We start from the raw sequence: 17,996 nt of genomic DNA, 5'->3' as shown, positions 1-17,996 counted from the left end.
TTACCTGCTCTAAAATCTGAGATCTTCTGAGACAATGCAGTGAGCTCCTAGCAGGCTCTCCGACCCTTTAGGGGAGGCAGAGGAGAGAAGTCAAGAGTTCCCTAGACTGCAGGACACAAGTGGGTCCTTCTGGCAGGGTGCCTGGGCACCTCCATGGGGTTTATGTAAATCAAACAACTGGCTCCCACCTTCGCTGACCCGGTGCTTGCTTTCTGTCATCTTCACAAGCTGTGCTCAGTCTCAGGGAAACAGCAATTGCTTCACAATCATCTGTGAACCACCGGCTAACCTCACAGGCTTCCGGTAAGGCTGATTCTGTGCAAGCTAGGCTGAAATCTACATCTACAGGTGGTCTGTTAGGTCGTTTCTGGCTGTGAGGGATCCCAAAGGCTGCCTACAACATGCTCCCTGTGTGCCGGGCTGACATCCCCTCTACAATGAATTTCCACTCAGTTGAAGAGGGCAGATGGTTAGCAACAGATCAACTGCTAATGGTTCTGTATCTCTAAATGTTCTTTCAAAGTATTTTGTCCTCCTCTTCTCCTTCTAGAAAATGTGCAGACAGGATGAATGCTAATGGGGATGGAGCCAGCCGAGTTCCTGGGCATGGGCATGGGCATGCTAAGGATCTGGTATTAGCATCATAGACTATCAGGGGAAGAAATGTGAGCAGGGAAGACAGCCAAGGTAACAACACAAGTGTGTGTGTGCATAAATAACTGGGAACATGCACCCCAGTCTGTCACTTGTGAATCCATTGACACATTCACCTTCTCCACAGCTGCGGCTCTAAGCATATGGCCTGCACTTGGTGTCTCTCCAGGTCCCAGGTGCAGTGTGCCTCTCCATCTTCTGTTACTCAGCACCGGAGATCCTGACAGGCCTAGTGGAAGAGCCAATCAAAGCACCAGAGAAGGGAAAGAGTGCCAGATGGAATCATAGACCAAGAGCAATGCCTGAAGGCAATCATTCCACAGAGATGGCAAGAGGACGACTCATGTCACATTGTTTAAATGTCCCCTTCCCACGAGTCTCCCAAATTATTTGCACAAAGGACCTTTTCACCCAATGAGGAAAGTGTCTGCAAACCTTGTTTTTCTGAGACAAAACAGCATGGTGCCCAATGCCTGGGCTTTGGAGTCAGGTCAGATTGAGGTGTAATCCAGAGCTACTCTTCATAGGAGTCATGGGTTGAGGAGAGTTATTTTTTGTCTTTTACCTCTCCGTGTTCTTAACCTTTGACCTGAACCTTAAACTTTAACCTCAAACTAAGCTTAAAGCCCATTCACATTAAAATGGGGAAACAAATGGCGGCATATTCATGTACCAGAAAGTTCTAATCTAGAAGGATAAGAAATCGGCAACAAACACAATCCAGATAAGCCTAGTTCCACAGGCGAACCTCACACGCTAACGCTGAACAGACAAGCTGGACATGAGAGGATCCGTAGCGTACACCAGCATGTCTGCACAGTGAGAGCCAGGTGAAACAAATCTGTGACGTCACAAGCTGAGGCAAGGGTTACCTAACGTAGGGCGAGAGGATGGAAGTGTGGCTGCAAGACAGAAGTTAGCTCCCCTTAGACCATTGTTTTTCATCCTGTAGGTCATGACCCAAGGGGAGTGGTGTCAAATGACCCTTTCCAGGGGTCGCCTAAAACCATCAGAAAACACAGATATTTGCATTACGATTCACAATAGTAGCAAAATTTCAGTTATGAAGTAGCAAGGAAAATAATGTTTTGGCTGGGGGTCACCACAGCATGGGGCTCTGTGCTAAAGGATTGCGGCATTAGGAAGGCTGAGAACCACTCTTTAGATGTAAGAGCAGGGCCCACGGTGGATCTTAATCTAGTCAAAAGGTCCATGTGACCCCTTTCCTGAATGAATCAGCGACTTTGAATCAACGGGATATACATAGGGTGTATAGACTTCTTTCTTACTGGTGTGGCCCTTCATAGGCTCAAAAATGACCAATCCCAATAAAGATTACCTTCAGTCTCCATCCGATTCCTGCCATAATACCCATTAACAACCTTACCCCCGCATACACACACATGCGCGAACACACATACACACTCCCTGTCAGGGCAACATGGCTGTATCCATCCTTTGGAGCCTCTCCCACTCTAGGAACTTTTTCTCATTTTCTTTTAATGAATGCAAGTTCATTCTGCCACTCTTTGTCTACGCTTCTTTTTTCTCAGACATAAGACAATGAGTCAGAGGACACTGGCTTCAGGTGGCTTTAGCAGTAGCTAAGCTTCCAGGATTGTGACCCTGAGTTAAACCCACCAAAAGCCAGGGAAAGTTCTGTCTCATCCACATACCCCCCCGCCCTGATCTCATTCTTTCTTCTGAATAATGGTTTCTTAAGTGTATCCAGTTTGTGCAATTCACAGAGGTATATCTTTAAAAATGTGTGCCAATTTCTATATAAATGTTACTCTTCAGTAAGGTTTTTAATAAGTAAATCATATCAATACTAACTAAGAAAAGTGTGGGGTTTAGTAGGGTGACATGTATATCAACTACTTGCTACAGTCACCGTTCTTACTGTCCTGTGTGAGGATTGGCAATAAATGTAGTTCCTTCTACAGAGGCCTGTTCCATCTGAGTAAGACTTGAAGCCCAGGTTTTAGCAAGAAGGTATAGATAAAGGGAGGCTCCTTGGCATCCATCCTTTCTAGTTCAGAGACGCATTCAAGTGTGTGCAGGGGAATCGAGGAGAATAAATTTATCCCCGGGTACCCAGATTTGAGATGGTGGCACTCTAAATATTCCTCTCTTCAAATAACAAGAAAACAAAAGCCCGCCCCACATCCTTTTGCAAGTGTGCAAAAATAACTTGGCAGGCCAGTTTCTGCTGTCCTTAACTCATTTATACCCCCCCCCCCCCCGCCCAGTTTCCTCTTTGGATAAAAATAGCAGCTTAATCTATTGACAGACAAGGGCTTTCCACAGTTGGAACTCCATTTGGAGCTGTGGCTCTTCCTTGCTGATTCTAATACAGATGTTTGGGGCATGATGGATGCTCTAGAAGTCCTCCTATCAGCTCAGCAAAGAAGACAAACAGAAGCCCGATCTTGAAAACAGGGCCTCTCTATAAACCAGCAGACACAAGCTCCGTGGTACTTCACCCCACGTAAAGATCTTAATAAACAAAACTCACTAGTCAGCATATTGCCGAGGCAGATTTAAACCTATCCCATGCTTTCTGTCCCCTTCACAAGTCTGCAGCTTTTACACAAAGCGAGGCCTGGCTTAACAGAATGCAAGGAGTGTGCACAGGGGGAGGAAGCCTCTTGTTTATAGGCCATGACAGAGCCCCGGTGTAAGGGCATTAAACAGCATGACCGCATGCCGTGGGCCCTGATGTCGGAGGCCCAATACTCAGAACTGCAGTTTCTATAGCAGAGTCAGCATTAAGAACAGGCAGGGGAAAGCAGCCATCCTCCTCTTGGTCTGTTCCAGCTGGCTTTCTACCTAGCTCCTCTCTCCTTTGCATCTTGTATGGGTACCTCATTGCTTTTCACTAATCGACCGCGTCTCTTCTACCCTTGACCAGACTTTCTAGACTGCAGTTCTGGATCTTAGGGCCTCTGTGATTTGGGCTGCATCCTTTAACCCTTCTTAGCCCGAGACTGCTTGTCTGTAAAATGAGGAGCACAGTGGACAGGCCCAGGGCTCTTATCAGGATACAATGTGCTAATACACACAGAAGTTCTAAAAATTGCACTTGGCTAGATCGCTGGACGCGCTCAGCAAATGACAGTGATTATTCCGTCTCTTTCTGAATTATTCAGCTCCTCCATCCACATGGAAGTAGTCACTCATCCCATATCAATCGGGGAGGAAAATGCACAGTCCAAGGATTTAGAGAGCTGACCTGGATTTTGTAAATTTTAAAATAGAGGTTGAATTCCTGAATTACAGGTAAAGTGTATAAAGGCCAGTGTTTACTTCAACTGAACTGCTCATGTCAACATTTCGAGTCACGTGACTCATTGTATGGCAGGCTGCCCTGGGCAGGATGGTTATTATTATACTTGGCTTATCTCCACTAGCGGCTAATAGGAACCCCTTTCTAAATCATAACACAAATGTCTACAGAAATTGTTAAATGTCTCCTAGGGACAAGTGTCCCTTGCTGAGAACCACGGGGCTGGGCCAAGCCTCTTCTGTAGAGAAGGGAAGGCATGAGTGAGCTATGGAAGAAGAGAAACAGGAAGCCGCCCAAGGCCCTTCTTTAATTGCCAGGCCCAGTTCTACTATTGGGGGTAAAATTCATAGCACCTGAAATAGTAGCTTGGCAAAAACGAAAGTTTGCTTTGGGCTCTCTGTTTGGAGGTTTTGGTGAAGGTTTGGCCTCGCTGATTCTGCGCTTCTGTGAGACAGCACACCATAGTAGGGGTGGGAGCTGGGGCTGGGGCAAGCTACTTCTCTGCAAGGAAGTGAAAGAGAGAAAGAAAAGGAAGGGTCCCAATATTCCTTTCATGGGCACGCGCCCCTCAGTGACGTAAATTCTCTACTAGACACATTTGCTTCAGGTTCTACCTCCTCCCAGCGGTGCCACAGCTGGAAATCCATCTTTTAACACATGCGATTGGGGACCAGTTATCCAGACCACAGCCCTTGGCCTCTGTACATGGAGCTTTGAAAACAGGAGTGGAAGGCTAGCACAGGACCCTGTTACCTTCTTCATGCCTCTGTGGGTGCCTCATTTGACTTATCTTTACGTGTCTGTGTGTACGCTGTGTGTGTGTCTGTATGTATGCCTGCACGAGCGTGTGTGCGCCATGCCCACGCAGGTGCTGGCGGAGGCCAGTCGGCATCAGGTCTATTGGCCTGGAGTTCCGGGAGGTTGTGAGTCACCGGCAGTGGGATCTGGATACTGCACTCTGGTCCTCCGCAAGTTCACGAATTTTACAATGAACAGCTTCCTGAGTATTTCCACTTCCCATGAGTGTGTGAATGAAGCAACACAAGGCTTGGTCTCCATTCTCACAGGCTGTAATATGAACAGCTCTCTAAGTGTCCTCTGCCTTTAGATCTTTCCCAAGCTATTTAAAACAGTGCATGAAAGTTTCTTAGCTTTATTATTATTGTTATTGTTAATTTTCCTTCACGGCTTTAATTCCAGTAAGTGTTTAACCACAACAGGCCCCTGATGGCTAGCGCTGTCTTCGTTTTGTTCCATACTTGAGGGTTTCATTTCCGTGAGTTTATTTTCCATTTCCACACTAACTCTTCTAAAATCGTGGGGTCAAATGCAATTTAAAAAAAAAAGTTCAAACATTTGCAGAAACAGTCGTTGACTGATAGTACCACCGTGCAATGTTCAAAACGGTCACTTTCCAGCTGATCTGTAAAGGTTTCAGCTCAACATATAGAAGCTGGTCGAGAGGTATCCATGTAAACAGGTGAGTGGATGAAATGAGCGGGAAACTCCGGGTTATGAAAGTTGAAAAGGGGCAAGTAATGATGAGAAGCTGAGTTCTCATGGTGACTCACAAGGCATTACGTCGTGGCATATGTTTCACTCCCGCTTTGCTTTGAGACAGGGTCTTACATAACTAGGCCTTCAGTGTGCTTAATAGCTTGGGGGCACCCTTGAACTTCTGAGCTTCCTGCCTGTACCTCCCAAGAGCTGGAATTCTATGCATGTATCACTATGTCTGATTTATAAAATAATGGGGATGGAAGCCAGGGGTTCATGCACACTAGGCAAGCACTCTACCAACTGAGCTGCAGTCCTTATAAACATTGCAAGAGGAAGAAAGGATTTTTTTTTTTTTTTTTTTTTTTTTTGGTTTTTTGAGACAGGGTTTCTCTGTAGCTTTGGTGCCTGTCCTGGAACTAGCTCTTGTAGACCAAGCTGGCCTCGAACTCGCAGAGATCTGCCTGCCTCTGCCTCTCCAGTGCTGGGATTAAAGGCGTGCACCACCACTGCCTGGCATCAGCCTGTTTCTGACCTCCTTTGCTTCTTCAGTTCTGCCTCTCTCCACAGCACATGAACCAACGCTCCACTCCTCATTGTCTCCCATTTCCCATCCGTGGTAATGGCGCCTGGGGCGTTGTGCCTGTGGGTGTCTTCTACCCGCCTGGGCTGAGCAGCACTGGGCATTTTTACATTTTTAGATTAAAACCATTCTTTGTACTTGGTTAAGGAATGCTGTAGGAGAGAGAGAGATAGAGATAGAGATAGAGATAGAGAGAGAGAGAGAGAGAGAGAGAGAGAGAGAGAATAAATACATCTGAGTAGGTATGAATCTATTATGTCTAGAAAGATGCAGAGATGTCTCAGGAAATATGAACTTTTATTCAGTACTTGTGCTTTTGGTTCTCATTTGGGTCACATTTTTCTTTTTTCTCTTCCTTCCTTCCTTTCTTTCTTTCCCCCCTCCCTCCTTTTTCCCAGTGGTATTGTGCGAATGGCCTGTCTGCTAGGCTTTCCTGCACTTTGGTCCTACTGTACTTCTGTCTTGCCTAGAATGTTCTGTCCTACAAGAGGCAGTGTAGCAGTCCTGAGACCTGTAAGCCCTGTACTGGGGCAGTGCGTGACGGGGTAGGAAAGACACAGTGAGGATAGCCTGTGGCAGCAGAGACACACAGCAGGCTGGTTCCCGGCCCTGGGGTGGTCCCCTCTGACCATGAGCATCAAATAGGCCATGCAAAGATTTTCCTGTCTTACTTCTCATGCCCTGAAAAAGGACTGAGCAGCACCAGTTAGGAAACACATTCATTTCTGTCCCCATTTCTTTGCAGCTCCTTTGACCTTTCCGTGAGTTATTGCAATGTCTTTCGGGCTGCAATGGATGGCCATTGAGAGTAAAACAGACTGAGTTAATTTTTCCCAATGGTTTTTTCGTGCCGGCTGGAGAGAAAACGAGCCTGCCGATGAATGGGAGCTCCTGGAAAGCCAGGTCTGCTTGAGAACTCAGAGGGAAGAAGTTAAGCATCACTGGAGCTTGTCACCCATAAAGTGAGCTGTAGCTGAGCACTCCTGCAAGCGGGAAAGGAGCAAGTACTCCAGGGGTCAGCTGAAACAGGTTCGTGTAGGTGGATGGAAGGACCGGAAGCCTCCAGTTGGCATTCCTCAGAACTACCGTCTGAGGTGAGCATGGGCTCGAACTGCGAGGAGATTTGTTTCCATCTTCCAGGAACTCTAAATGGGATGTCTGGGTTCTATTGGCTTTCCTTATAGATAAAGACGGCTAAGTTTAAAGGCCATTTTTTAAGAGCTGAGTGTGGGAAGATGACGTCATTATTTGTTTTTAAAGTTGCATTTGGAAGTATTTTTACTATAAAAAAAAATACCATTTCCATAGGACCTGTCTATACATACAAAATACCATTTCCATAGGACCCGTCTATACACGTACACAGCATCCTTGTTCATATTCTATCGCTCTCTCCCCCCCACTCCCACCTCCGATCTCTTTCCAGACAGCTCCCCTTCCACTTTCATGTCTTAAAGAAAAAATAAAATGTGTTCTACATATTAGAGTAAGCATGTGTTATATGTCCTAACTAGGGCTAGTGGGAGAATGAAGAAAGGACAGACATACAGACACATGGACACATGTGCAGACCAGCTGGGTGTACTCTGATGAAGTGGCACTAACTACCAAACAAGAACCAGGAACCTCAGTGCATTTATTAGGTACAGCATAGGAGGGGAGGCAGTGGGGGAGGTAGTGAGCTAGCCCTGGTAAGAGGTTTTTGTAGTTGAACAGTCTCAGGAAGCTGGAGTTGCTAGTTTTTATACACTCTGGCTCAGTCGTTCATAAACACTTTCTAAGCCTGACTGGGAGACGTGGGAAGCTTTTCCAGTTTCCCATGGGTCAGAGGTCCTGGTCCTCAACATGGCCAGCTGATGCCAAATCCACATTCATTCAGAACTTCAGTGAAGGGGACTTGGCTTGCTCCCTACAAAGGACACCGAGGCCGAGCCTAGAACGTGGCTCCCGTAAACAGTGCCACAGTCAATGCAGCTGTATAAGCATCTTCCTGGTCAGCGGACTTGGATTGTACTCAGGAATGGGACGGCTGGATCGTGTGGTAATTCTATTGGTTCTTTGAGGACCCTCTACCCTGATTTTCACAACTGGACAGTTTAGACCCTCATCGGCAATGTACGGTGGTTCCCTCCATCCTCATCATGTGCTACAAATGCTCTTAGAAGCGATGAGAACCAAGGAGTCAACTTGGTCTAGTCAGGAACAAGAGGGAAAGGAGTTTCAGATGCTCACAATGCTTGCAATCGGGGCTTTTGCTTCTGCACTGGAAGCTTATGATGCTGTACCTTAGTCTTGATTTCTATCTTCCTTATCTGACATGCTCTCTGGGGAATATGCAAGACTTGTCTCTGATGGTATTTTATATGTATTTCTTCTTTTATTTTTTTAATTTATTTTCCGTGTGTGTGTGTGTGCCTGCATGAATTTGTGTGCTCCACATGTGTGCAGATAGGTGCCCATGGAGGGGGGCTGGAAGAGGGTGTTAGATTCCCTGGAACTACTGCGAGCCATCGCATAGATACTCGGGACCAAATGGGTCCTCTGCAAGAAGAGCTGGTGCTTTTAACCACTGAACCATCTCTCCGGCCCCATCCTTTGCATGTGTTTCTACAGTACTGTTTATCACACTGTGAAGTTGGTTCAGCAGGGAAAAGAGATTGCCACCAAGCCTGATGATCTAAATGAGATCCCTGGAACCCACATGGTGGAAGGTGAGAAGTGACTCCAGCTGAGTGGCCACAGGGGACCCTCTTCCCTGCTGTGGGTATCCAAATCTGCAGGTACTTATTTAAAATGATGCAGTGTTTGCCTAGAACCGATTATACACATCCTCCCGTACACTTCAAACAAGCTCTGGATTACTCGCAATACCTGACACAAAGTAAATGCCATGGAAATGATTACCATGCTGTGCTGCCTAGGGAATACCTGGAAGAGAAGCGTGCGTGCACATGCTAGGTAAAGCCACGCTTTCCCAAGTCTTATTCCTTTAATTTTTAATTCCCATGCTTCCGTGTGTGTGTGTGTGTGTTTGTATGTGTGCATGTATGGATGTCTGAGGACAACTTTCTAGATTGGCTCTCTCTTTTCCACCATGTGGGTCCCAGAAGAAGAAATTCAGACTATCAGGCTTAGCAGAAAGTACTTTTACCCACTAAGCCAGATCTCAATTATTTTTGATACAGGATTTTTTTTTTAATCTGTTGCTTTAGAACCCTTGGTAATGGAGGGAAGACTGCAAGCTGACTTGTTAACTTTTCTTCATCTCTGATGTTTAGCAAACATGCTTTGCACATAGTAGACCCTCAAGTGATGTTTATTATAAAAGCAGTGTGGCTCAGTAAGGCCTGGGAAAATAAAGTGGAGATTCCTATGGTAGACAGTCTACCTTGTCACCATCCTCCCCGAGGTCATGTTTGGGCAGAATTATTCACCTGCATTTCTCTGTTCTCCAAAGAACAGACTTGCCTGGTTTTTGTTGTTGTTGTTGTTTGCTTGTTTTTGTGGTGAGCAGACTTACACATATAAGCCAGTGTCTGGCTGGCACTATTAGTTCTTTGAGAGCCAATAAGATTGTCAGAAGTCATCCCTCTGTGCTGAAGGACATGCTCAGAGGACCTGAAAACCCAGGTCAGTTCCTCATTGCTCTGGTAACATCTTTCAGCTGTAGGATCAGGTTCCTGATTCTAATCACTGTTGAGATTCCACATTGACATCTCCACTGAGAAGTCAACACAAGTAACTCTGAAAGTAAGTGATAGAATCTGCACCACCATGTTTCACAGACGCCACCTCTCTCAGGTAATAATTTGTTTCCAGAAGTCTCTACTAAAGCCTGGCTACTATCTTTGAACATTGGTGGTTATTGGTAGGGTTATAAAAAAACTTTCTTCCACAGAATAATCCTTTTTTCTTTTCTTTTCTTTTCTTTTTTTTTAAGACAATGGCAAGGCACTTAAGACAAGGCCTGGTTTGGAATAACTTATCCATGAAGTTCACTGAATTTCAACTATGAAAAATATCACTAGAAAAGTTATTTTACTATAACATTGTATGTGCCCTTTAAGGAAGAGAGTCTAGGAGTCTTTCCACAAAACAAAATGGTTTTGTTTTGAGTCACAATATTCTAAGTCACTTGCATGACCATGAGCTTTGTCTTCTTCTATACCTCTGTACCAATCTTCAAAAGTAAACATTATCCACAGTTTGATTTCCCCCTAAAATATGGAAGACTGGAGCTACAGAGAGAAACTTCTATTGCGAGATAGAGCCTTATAGAATCACTTGATAAGGTATTGTTTAATTTCTCTTCTTGGCATATTGGCAGCCTGAGTAAGGTCTACAGAACTTCAGATCCTGTATTAGTTGCTTTTCTGTTATGAAAAAACAACAGAAGGAAGGATTTATTTCAGCTTTAGAGGGAAAGAGTCCATGATGGTGAGGAAGATGGTGAGGAGCAGAAGGCTGGCTGATCACATTTCAGTTGCATATGGGGGGGGGGGAAGAAGAGAGAGAGAGAGAGAGAGAGAGAGAGAGAGAGAGAGAGGGAGAGAGGGAGAGAGAGAGAATAGGAAGGGGCAGGAGGGAGGATGAGAGCGGGAGAGAGGGAGAGAAAGCGAGCAGGAAGCAGGGTGAGGCTTTACACCTTGAAAGCCCATCCTCCGGGATGTACTTCCTCCGTCAAGACTCCACTGCCTAAAGGTTCTAAAATTTCCCCAAACAGCACCACTCACTGGGATCAAGTGTTCGGTTACAGGAACCGGTGGGGAACATTTCTCATTCAAATCACCAAAGCACTTATCTGCTTAGGAAACTCAGGGTCCAGTCTTAGCCAAAAGGCCCATGATCAAAAGGAATGGCTCAGCTTGTTTCTGGTGTGTGAGCCAGGTCACTTCCTCTCCAGTGCACTCGTTCACACGGGCAACTCACACACAGCCTCTCATGCTTGAAGCATTAAATGCTTAAATAACTCGGTAGTGAAGGAGTGAGTTTGCTTCTTGGCCTCCGTCCAAGCTGTTGATTTGTGCACAAATTTGGAGACAGCTTTTCTGGAAGGCATCACTTCTGTCCACGGGGGAGCAGTTTCTGACTCTGAGATGCTCTCTGCTAGGAGTCAAATGCATTACACACCCAGTGCGGGGTTTGCACTAAATGTCTCTCCTTGTTTTCAATATTCAGACAGACATGTTCATGCGCTGCAGAAACTTCTCCAGGGAAGAGCACTCTTTCATCCCCGTGCCACCTCTCCTCCTCCGTCAGCATGCATTTTCTGGCTAAGCCAACTCTGTGACACATGAACAAAAGGATGACACTGATGGGAACTGGCACGTGGGCTGTCGGGTTCTTGAGTGACGGGCCTTTCCCGGTTTGCATAGCATCAATCACGGTGTATAATTGATGATTTAGATGTTGTAGTCTCTGACTCACTTGACTGAGAAATTCTGGAGAGCTAGAATTAGGCCTCCTCGTTCATTTCATAGGACTGATACCAAACGGATGTCCATATCCACAAACAACACTCAACACACGGTGGGTGAATGAGTTGTCTGGATTCATGTCCTCCAAAGGCCTTTGTGCCAAAGGCTTGGGCACCAGCCTGTGCCGTTATGTGGAGGAAGAGTAATGTGTCAGAAGTGGAAAAGAATTAAAGCCAGTGGGTCTCTTAAAGGAGATGTGGGACCTCAGACACTGCCTCCTACGCTTCCTGGCTGCCAGGAGGTGAGCAGCTTCCTCCAACATGCGCTCCTACCATGATGTACTAGTCATGTGCAATGTACTAGTCATGTGCAATGTACTAGTCAGAAGCCCCAAAGCAATGGAACCAGCCAACCATTGCTGAAACCTCTGAAATTGTAGGCTAACATCAACCTTTCACCCCTATCAATTGACAGGGTATTTTTGTCATGACAGAAGACTGTGCAATGCAGCAGTTAGTATCCCCAGAATACATCGATCCAAGTCTGATTTAGGGGTGAGCTGTAGCACTAGAAGAGAATGTGGTGTGCTGAATGATGGCTTCCCAGCAGCAAGACCTACGTCACAACTTCCCAAATATCTGAACATGCAATTTCATGCAGGAAGAGAAATCTGGCAGAGGTAGTCAATTTAAAGATTTCACAGTATACAAGATCTGGAGTATCTGGGTACAAAATTCAACAATGGATGTTCCTGAAGAGACAGAATAGGTGAGCACAGAGAGAAGAAAAGATGGAGGCAGACAAGTGTTTCCCAACTTTCCTCGTGCTGCGACACTTTAATAGAGTTTCCCATGTTGTGGTGATCCCCAACCATAAGATTATTTTCATTGCTAGTTCACAACTGCAATTTTGCTACTGTTATGAATTGTAATGCAAATATCTGTGTTTTCCAATGGTCTTAAGCAACCCTTAGGAAAGGGACATTTGACCTTCAAAGGGGTTGCGACCCACAGGTTGAGAACCACTGGGTTAGTGTGATGCAGACAGAAGCCAGGACCTACCTGATCTCAGGCAAGACAACAACGGACTCTCCTCTAGAGTCTCATGAGGGAATGTGGCCCTGCCCACACATAGACTTCAGCCCTGTGGATACCAGAGCTCGAAGAACCCAAATTTTTACTGTTTTAAATCTCCAAGTTTATATTAATGAATTATGACAGGCATAGGAGATGAATACAGAGCATAACTTGCTTTGAAGAAATTCATGAAAGCCTGTCGTGGTGGCTCACATGTTTAATCCCAGAACTCTGGAGACAGAGGCAGGTAGATCTCTGTGACTTCAAGAGCAGCCTGGTCTACAAAGTGAGTTTTTGGGCCAGCCAGGGCTATAGAGAGAGACTCTAACTCAATCAAACAAATCCATGAAAGCTAACCACAGAGCTGGTTCCTGACATCTGAGAGGCTAGCTGAAGAAACGCTGTTGGCAGAGCACATGCAGAGAACACGGATGGTAGGCTACTGTGTCAGAGTAGCGAGCACTTCCGGTTCTCCAGGGTGACGTGATTTAGACCTGCAACACATGCCGTTGCACACACACGAGTAGACCAGTAGATACTCCAAGACTTCGCCTTTGGGGAGAGAAGGACACTCTGGAGAGGGAAGTGGGTGCACAGAGGACTGTCCTCTCATGAGATAGGCCCTCGAGAAGCCATCATTGGTCATTCCCAAGGGCCAAAAGAGAAAGGCTTTCTCCTCCCAAGCCAGGAGTAGCCACCAACTGGATAGGCCCTGCTGCTTCTGGAATGTTTTGTGTTGTCCCAGCCCAAGATCCCTCTGTTTCGTGGTAACTCAGTCACTGCAGGGATGACCAGTCACCACAGTGAGGGTTATAAGAAGGACATAGCAGCCTGCAAAAGCAACTGCATTACATCCAAATGCTTGTTCATAGGGATAAAGAAATGAGCATTATTAGGATGGACGCGACCTGCACAGCAGCCTGGCTATGCTGAGACAGACGCTCATACCAGAAGGACACTGGCTCCTGTCACAGCAGGACACACGTGACTTCAAGTCAGAGTCTACCAAGCAAGTCACATGCCAAGCCATGCAGAAGCGGTGCTTGTTGTTACCCAGCCTGTCTTCCTGCTGTTATGGTAGAATTTCCCTGTCTTGTCTTTTGTATCCTTTAAGAGAAGGTGGCTACTCTTTCCCCCCCAAAAGGTACAAATGTCATAATTTTTGTCTGTCCTTGCAAAGGATTTTTTTTTTAAACATCAGACATGAAGTTTGGAGGCCGCTTGGCCCTCTCATCTCTTTCAGTAAAAAGGGAAACAGGACAATGGTAATCAGGCACACAGGAAGAAGGTAGACTTGCCAATGAGCAGGACATGATGAGCCCTCCAAAGGGTCATGTCGGCCTGAGGGGCAGGTGACAGAAAGCCGTCCTCACTGCAATACCAGCACGGATTAGGCACCCCCTCCCCCGCCTGTACAGCCAAAGACCTGCTTCACTGACAAGCAGGAGCAGAGAGAAGCTATAGTCTCACCTACTTTAGCTTCATACTTAAAGAGGGTGGAAGTAGCTAAGTGAATTTTAATTTAATCATCACACTGACAGCTGGCTGAATGAAACGGAAGGTATTTATGTAGCTTAAAATCCTTTTATAGCTCCCATCAGTCCTTTTTTTTTTTTTCTGAGACAGTCTCAGTACAGTTTAGGCAAGGCTGGAACTCATGGTCCCGCCTCTCCCCAGGTACTGCAGGTGTGGATTACGACACCTCATGATTCTTCTTCCGTTCATTCATTCTGCTCTGTCTGGATGTATTCATGAATGCACAAGTGCATGTGGAGGCCAGAGGTCAACACTATGTGTCTCGTTCAATCTTTTAGTACCTTCTGATTATGAACCAGGTCTCACAGATTCAGCCAGATTGGCTTGCCAGTGAGCCCTCAGGATCCCTATCTCTGCTCTCCAGGGCAGGGACACAGGGATGTACTGATACACTTATCTTTCCATGTGGTTTCTGGAGGACCAAATTCCATCTTCATCCTTGTGTGGCTATTACAGACAGCATCTCCCCGACCTCACCATTTACCTCTTCAACACCCATTTATTGAGCGTCCACACTGTGCCATGCTATGATTATGCCTACAATAGGTAGCCCTTTTCTCACACGGCCTACTTGGAGTACATTGTGCTGTGTTCAGGTTAAGAAGGTGTTTGGGTGTGAATGCAAAATGTCCCTCATAGGCTCATGTCTTTGACATTTGATCACCCAGATGTTTGCTCTGTTTTGCAAACTTGTGGAAACTTCAGGGGTTGGTGTCTCTTCAGAGAAAGTGAGTCACTGAGGACAGGTCTGGGGATTTATAGTCTGGTCTGTCTGTTCTCTGCTTTCTGCTCTGTCAGGCTGTGAGGTAAAGAGTCCCAGCTGCACACGCCTGACACATGGAGCCACCTGCCACCGCGCCTTCATCTTCTTAAACTGTGAGCCAAATCAAATCCTTCTTAAGTTGCTTCTTTGTTGACAGAGGTTTTTTATCCCACCAGGTCCCACAGCTGTTTAGTTCCAAATAAACACACAGAGGTCTACATTAATCATAAACTGGTTGGCCTAGTAGCTCAGGTTTCTTATTAACTCTTATAACTTACATTAACCCATTATTCTTATCTATGTTAGCCATGTGGCTGGGTATTTTTTTCATCCTGCTTGCTTTGTGTCTGGATGACGACTGCAGACTGACCTTTCCTCTTCCCAGAATTCTCCTGTTCTCATTGCCCCACCTCTACTTCCTGGTTGTTCAGCCTATACTTCCTGCCTGGCTACTGGCTAGTCAGCATTTTATTAAACAAGTACAAGAAGCAAATCTTTACAGGGTAAAACCATTGTCGGGAATTTGGTCACAGTAAGGATAAAAGTAATTAATACGGAAGGCTGTCAGCATTCATTCATCCATCTATCCATCCGTTCATCCATCCATCCATCCATCCATCCATCCATCCATCCATCCATCCATAACAGCCCGTTCAATGCCTGTATCACATAATATGACAGGCTATCATCAGGCAAGCCTTTTTTAGGATTATATTCACTATATGTTTCATCCTAATTTGCTTTTGTTTGCTATGATAAAGACCATGACCAAAAGCATCATGGGGAGGAGAGGGTTTATTTGTCTTATGAGCCCTGATCACAGTCCATCTTCAAGGCAGGCCAAGGTGGGAACTCAAGCAAAGCAGAAACCTGGAGACAGGACCTGAAGCAGAGGCCATGGAGGAATGCTGCTTCCTGGCTTCCTTGCCATGGCTTGCTCAGTCTGCTTTCTTGTACCACCCAGATCCATCTGCCCAGGGCGAGCAGTAACCAGAGGACCGGGCCCTCTTACATTAATGACTAATCAAGAAAATGGCCTGCAGACTTGCCCACAGGCCATTGTGATGCAGGTATTTTCTCAGCTGAGGTCTTATCAAACAACCCCAGCTTGTGTCAAGTGAACCAGAAACAAACGAACAAAACAAGCCAGTATGTATGTCCTGTCATGTGCCATGCTCTTATTTTATCTCCCATTTTGTTTGGTGATGGTGGTGGTGTAGGAGGGAGTATGGCAGAATCATTTCATGCCAGCTTTGGTGCAAGGGGCAGGGTTGTCTCAGCACAGGGAACTTAGCAAAGGCGAAATCTGACCCGTCCCATACGTAGAAGGCAGGTGCAGAGTCTTACGATGACAAGAGACCTTGAAAGTGAGCTAACTAAGAACAAAGAAGTGACATCTGTGATGTAATTCAGCCAAGGCGTGGCACAGCTAGACTGGTGGTTCATGCTCCACACGCCACAAGCAGGGTTCCCAAAGCCTCATGTGCACAGCTCTGCAACAAGACACATCTGGCCCTGGGAGGTGGCTGGGGCATAGGACATTCTGGTGCGTTACTTTCTCTGCCACTCTGCTGAAGGAGGAGGCATGACTCTTCCCTCTGACCTGCATGCAAATTAACTCAGATAAAGGTCATTCTGTCCTCCCTCCCTCTCTGCCTCCCTCCTTCCCTTTCTTTTATTTCTGGACTTTTGTTTGTTTGGTTTTGGAAATGGTATCTTGCTATATAGCCTAGGCTAGCCTCAAATTCACTTAGGTTAGCTCCAAATCCAAGAGCTTCTACTTCGGCTTCCCTAGCACTGAGTCTCTCTCTCTCTCTCTCTCTCTCTCTCTCTCTCTCTCTCTCTCTCTCGTTATATCACCTTCTCAAGAGTAGGAACGTTGTTTCTTTCCTTTTCATAACAAAAGCCTGGCTTGGAGTCTGGTACTTGAGAACCACTTACCGAATCATAGCTGAATGCAAATCTCTAAAATGAGAGTTAAAGGGTTTTATACAGGCTGGTCATGGCCAGCATCTCCACTGATGTAGGTGACAGGAGGCAGGGCAATGCTGGGAAAACTGTAGGCACAGAGCCTGGGCATGGGGGTTTGGGACATGTCCACGCTGGGCCTGGCAGAGGGGACCCTGGGCCTACCACAAACCTGAGTCAATTGAGTTATCTACCTGTGACAGAATATGCTACTATGACGTCATCCCTCTGCTTTGAGATAATGTCCCCCACCTGAAATATCAACATCAGAGGGTTCTTTTGGGACCTCGGAGGACTTGACCCTCTCTGGGTCCTTGGCAGTGTGTGGGGACAGGACTTAACTGCACTGGGGGTGTGGGTCAGAATAGTGGAAAGACAACAGTGATAGGCGATTGCCCTTTCTGAGTTTCTCTCCGTATTGCTCTGCTCTCAGAGAGCGTATTCTGACACACAGAGGAGGCTCACACAGTCAGAGCACGCTGTCTTCTCGTTCATCCTCGCCGCTAAGCATATTTGCCAAGAATCCCTCTGAGGAGAGACAGAGCACTGCGGGGGGGGGGGGGGGGCGCTCTCAGCCTTTCTTCTTCTTTCCGTTTCTTCCACCCCCCCCCCCTTTTGAGACAAGCTTTGTCATCAAGGATGGGCTTGTCTTCTCAATCCTCCAGTCTTCACCCCGAGAGCTGAACTTATAGGAGTGCATCGCCACACTCAGCTTGGTCTGTGACTTCCACTGGCGAGGGATGGCCAGTTTTCCTGCCATTGCATTAGATGGCTTGGAAATTCACGCGTTGAAACAAGAGACCCGATGAGGAATCCGAGACGATCCCACTAGTTCGAACATTAATCAGCGAGTGACCGTCAAAGATGTCACTTCTCTGGGATGCTATCTCATCATCTCTTTCCAAAACCTAGCGCCACAAATCATGATATATTCTCACAAATACATTCTTATTTCACTGTTATTCAATGTCCAGGGAGAGAAAGTATCATTTTATATGCAAGTCTCAAGAGTTTTACTTTTCTGTGTGTTTTTGCTGGGTGATACATTATCTGTCATCATTCTCTTAGCTGTATCCCCGGAGAGGGGTTTCTTTGTGAAGGGACAGGGGTAATAAATGGTGATGTATAGCTAAAGTGGCGAGATTTATCCCAGAGCTCCAAGACTGGTCCTAGGACTTGCCTTTCCCACAGATGTCTGGCCTCAGGGATGCCT

The sequence above is a fragment of the Chionomys nivalis genome, chromosome 13 (assembly GCF_950005125.1).
Source record: "Chionomys nivalis chromosome 13, mChiNiv1.1, whole genome shotgun sequence".
NCBI lineage: Eukaryota > Metazoa > Chordata > Mammalia > Rodentia > Cricetidae > Chionomys > Chionomys nivalis.
Note: the sequence above shows the minus strand (reverse complement) of the source record.